This window comes from Sinohyriopsis cumingii, chromosome 11 (genome assembly GCF_028554795.1).
Source record: "Sinohyriopsis cumingii isolate HCF-2022 chromosome 11, ASM2855479v2, whole genome shotgun sequence".
NCBI classification, from domain to species: Eukaryota; Metazoa; Mollusca; class Bivalvia; order Unionida; family Unionidae; genus Sinohyriopsis; species Sinohyriopsis cumingii.
Genome location: NC_142971.1, coordinates 47,018,686 through 47,023,685, shown reverse-complemented (window position 1 = coordinate 47,023,685; position 5,000 = coordinate 47,018,686). Strand labels below are relative to the sequence as shown.

At 33.6% G+C, this 5,000-nt stretch overlaps 2 non-coding genes across 2 annotated transcripts; both read right to left on the bottom strand.

The window, feature by feature from the left end:
• Window positions 1–1,423: 1,423 nt before the first annotated feature.
• Window positions 1,424–1,542, bottom strand: LOC149788287 (5S ribosomal RNA). Its single transcript, XR_016424552.1, has one exon. It is a non-coding gene; the product is annotated as a 5S ribosomal RNA (ribosomal RNA).
• Window positions 1,543–2,466: 924 nt separating this feature from the next.
• LOC149788286 (5S ribosomal RNA) lies at window positions 2,467–2,585 on the bottom strand. Its single transcript, XR_016424684.1, has one exon. It is a non-coding gene; the product is annotated as a 5S ribosomal RNA (ribosomal RNA).
• Between the last annotated feature and the right edge of the window lie 2,415 nt (window positions 2,586–5,000).

Here is a 5,000-nt window from a genome sequence, read left to right as displayed (position 1 = left end):
CAGTATGATAAAGCAAGAAGAAAAAGGAAGAACAGTAAAGAACATATATAAAAAGGTTTATTGAAACAGCGTCTCATCATGGTGTGGGCACCACGATGCATAGGGATAATTAAAAAGCGAGTATTCCATTACTTTTCACTTCATTTGATATGCATCCATATGACACAGAATGCTCTCGGTGAGTACAGGGAATCAGATAAACGTCACTGTGCGGGACTAGGTATAAAACATTTATTGTAGTTTTAATTGTAAATTTTTCGGGCATTTAAGTAGAAATTAAATGATTTCAGTTCTAGTGAGAACAACATTTCGACTGTAAAACATAATTTGTTGTCTTGATGCGTTTTCAAGACTCTTTTGCTGATTAGTCACACATCTCTTCAACGTTTCCCATGTACAAATGTTTGTGTGCAGTATAATATTAGTAACTAAAGTGTATACTGATTCAAAGTTCTAATCCAAAAGAAGCAAAACTGGCCTCAGATACTCATATTTGTCACTCATCCATTTTCTGACCCAGATAAGGGGAGAATTCCATGTTGAAATTGACTTAAAATGCAGATTCAGGACATTATTGTTGTTGTTATTATTATTATTATTATTATTCGTCTTTCTGTCCTATCATTTGGTTAAAATAAGCGACACCGGCCTATAAGCTAACTTTAAAGATAGGGTCTTATCAGATTTGCAAAGGATCTCTTCTTGCAACTTGGAGAAGTTAACGTTGTGGAAATACAGAAAGTGGAAGCATGGAATATCTATCTAAACTTACTGTAATCAAAACAGAATTTTATAACCCAATTTATTTTGCCAATGGCCCATATTTACAGTATTCGCTACAGGATGCCAATTTTCCCACTGGCAGACTGAGGCCCTGCTGTAAAAGAAATCAATCAATCAATAAATTAATATAAAAAATTCTCACAATTCATACATTCCATATTTATCAATCAATTAGTGAATAAGAAATACCACAAATAAGTAGCCAAAATGAAAGACATTGATCGCATATTTTGCAACTCTGCGCAAGAGACTACACCAGGAATATATGAGAAGAAACTTGAAGGAAGTATTTCGACGTGAAAGGAGGCAGCTTGTTGTGGTAGTAAAAGTAGAGGAAACTGGATAAATTGAACCGAATTTGTTAATAAGAAATACTGGTCATCTATGATCGCATATTCCAGTAGTAAGGATCGAAACCAAGAGCAGAGAAGTGCAAAGCAACATTTGCTATATTCAGGTCCTATGCTTGATTTTTTTAGGATCCGAATTATTGAAGAAAGTTAAGGAAAAAGAGAAAATGAAAGTCGAGAAATTGCTCTATTTATTATTTATATTGAAGAAAGTAAATTTAGTTACAATAAAAGAAAGAAAGAAAAACTTCAACTGTTTTTAGTTATAAAAGAAAAAAAAAAAAAAAAAGAGTCTACAGCACCCGGTATTCCCAGGCGGTCACCCATCCAAGTACTAACCGGGCCCGACGTTGCTTAACTTCGGTGATCGGACGAGAACCGGTGCTTTCAACGTGGTATGGCCGTAGACACAAGTGTTTGTAAATTTAAGACTTATATTCGCTTCTCTCTTCACCGTTTCCGATGTACAGACGTTTACGTTTATGTGCCGTGTAAAATTAGTAATTAAAGTGTACTGATTAAAACTTATATAGATAAACTGCCTTCATACATTATTCAAATTTGTAATTCAGGCATTTTCGGACTCGGACATTAGTTGCTTAACCGGAGGTTTACACCTTCAAATGGACTTAAATAACAATGCATTTAAACGAAGATTCAGTTCATTTTTGTTGTTTTTGGGCATTATTATTATTATTATTATTATTATTATTATTATTATTTATCTTGTATCAACTGACTAATTCAATAGGTAAATAATCGACATCAGCCTATGAGCTACCTTTAAATACGGACTCGAATCTGATTTGAAACGGATATCGTCTTGCAGCTCGGAAACGTCAAAGTTGTGGAAACACAGAAAGTGCAAGGAAGTGGAAGCAGGGAACATCCATCCAAACTTACTGTAATCAAAACAGAGATTTATACACCAATTTATTTTGTCAATGGCCCATATTCGAAGTATTCGCTAAGGGATGCCAAGTTTCACACTGATAGACTGGTGCCCTGCTAAAAAACAGGTAAATAAATAAAAATAATTAAAAATAATACATTCCAAATATATCTATCAATTATTGAATAAGAAATACCACAGACAAGTATCCAAAATGAAAGACATCGATTGCATACGTTGCAATTATTCGCTATAGCATAGGCTGAATCCGGAATATCAGAAGAAATTTGGAGGATCTGGACGGCATACGAGGCGGCCCATTTCGATCCTGGAGGTAGAGGAAACTGAAAAATTTGCACCAGATTTGTGAACAAGAAATATTGGCCATATATGATCGCATATCCTCACAGTGAGGATGGAACCCCAAAAAAAATTAAAAAATGCCTACAGCACCCGGTATTCCCAGGCGGTCACCCATCCAAGTACTAACCGGGCCCGACGTTGCTTAACTTCGGTGATCGGACGAGAACCGGTGTTTTCAACGTGGTATGGCCGTAGACATTTGTACGTACAAATTTAAGACTAATATAGGTTGTCTCTTCGTCGTTACAAAGATACATTACACACACACACACACACACACACACACACACACATATATATATATATATATATATATATATATATATATATATATATATATATATATATATATATATTAGAGACAGGGGAGAGCTCTGCTTACGACAATACATCCCTTCAGTTTCAATCTGTAAAGAAGCAAGAGCTTATTTGATCGCCGAAGTCACTGACATGTAGGTTGCCATATTTGTGCAGTCATTTGAATAGTAATACAATGGCGAGTTCCGTGTCAAATTTCATCAAGGTTGTCGTTTTCTTTCGTCAGTCAGCTTCATTAACGACAAATGATGTTATACTCGCAATTATTTCTGAGAAAATAAATCGTATTTCTCTCGATTTCATGCAGGTATATCTCGATGAAAGGTCGGTCAAGTTTGCATGGCAGGCTAGTAAGCACAGGGGCTCGCATCGTTGCTCACAATTGAACTGACAGTCATACATTTTATACTATATGTACGACTGATAGTTTCATTGTAAGCAATGATACGAGCCCCCTGTGGCTAGTAAGCAGCCTATGCCGATACCGCATGGTGTCGGCGATTTCCAACGTTTTGATAAGCAAAACAAATATGTCCATACACCCCAATACTAATGTCCAAATATCAAAAATCGCTATTTTGGGACTATTATGAATTCATTCAAGGACATTCTAAATTACATCATCGCCACACGTCAAGATTGTTATTACATCAGCACATTCAAAATTGGACTTCATTCAGAAAACCACTGGCATTCATTTGGAACACTACCCTTTTGGACTTGTCATATAACTTTTATGGACTATTTGTGATTTCATTTATAATGCTGAAAAGTATTTAAATTTTCACTTTGTATTCTTTATAAAAAATAAATTAAGTCGGTTGGTTTAGATTGGCTAAGATAGCATTAAGGTGTTTTTGTTTATATGAGCCAATATCACATTATTCTTTTCTTGGTTTAGATGGGCTAAGTTCACATTATGGTACATTGGTTTAGATGGGCTAAGTTCACATTAAGGTGTTTGGCTAAGTTTCCATTAAGATATTTGGTTTAGATTGGCTAAGTTTGCATTAAAGTGTATTGGCTTATATTGGCAAATTTCACATAGGAATTTGATTTAGATGGCCTAAGTTCACATTATGGTGTTCTGGCAAAAGACTGCTTGGTTTTGTTAGGCAATGAGGGTAGTCTTGCTCAATGGTACAATAGGGCAACCAGCTTGATAGAAATCTATCATGTTAACCATTGGACTGATGTACATTTTATCAGTGTAATTTAGAGTCTGTTTAAACCATTCCGAACCCCCCATCTCTCTCTCTTACATATATATATATATATATATATATATATATATATATATATATATATATATATATATATATATATCCGAAAGAAATAATATTTTCAATCTTTCTGCACTGTACTGATTTTCTGGTTGAATACTAAAAGTAAGTTTAAATATATATAAGGAGTTTGCAAATTTTATAAAAGTCAGCTTGCCTAGCAAGTAGTAGGTCAATATGATACAATGTAGAATTTAAGAAAATGTCATTATATGTATTGAAACGTTTGTTTCCTTTGTATCTGTTGATACCTAAAAACCATATCCCAATAATTAAAATTATCCAAGACTATATGTAAATAATACACGTATATATGTATGTATGTATGTATGTACACACACAAACGTATATATATATATATATATATATATATATATATATATATATATATATATATATATATATATATATATATATATATATATATATATATATATATATATATATCAGAAAAGACACACACATATCTTAAAACACCCTCAGCCACCCAGGATATATATATGATCCGTTTTTACGAGATAAACTTATTAATTCAGTATGGTATAATTATCGAATAAGATCAGTAGAGTTTTTGCCCTTGTTTGCAGTCGTTATAGGATAACGCGTTAAAAATAAAATTACACAGAAGTACAATTAATGTTAATAGCTGATAAAGTTATGCGAACTTTGTTGCATACTCTCTCTCTCTCTCTCTCTCTCTCTCTCTCGTGTGTCAGTATGATAAAGCAAGAAGAAAAAGGAAGAACAGTAAAGAACATATATAAAAAGGTTTATTGAAACAGCGTCTCATCATGGTGTGGGCACCACGATGCATAGGGATAATTAAAAAGCGAGTATTCCATTACTTTTCACTTCATTTGATATGCATCCATATGACACAGAATGCTCTCGGTGAGTACAGGGAATCAGATAAACGTCACTGTGCGGGACTAGGTATAAAACATTTATTGTAGTTTTAATTGTAAATTTTTCGGGCATTTAAGTAGAAATTAAATGATTTCAGTTCTAGTG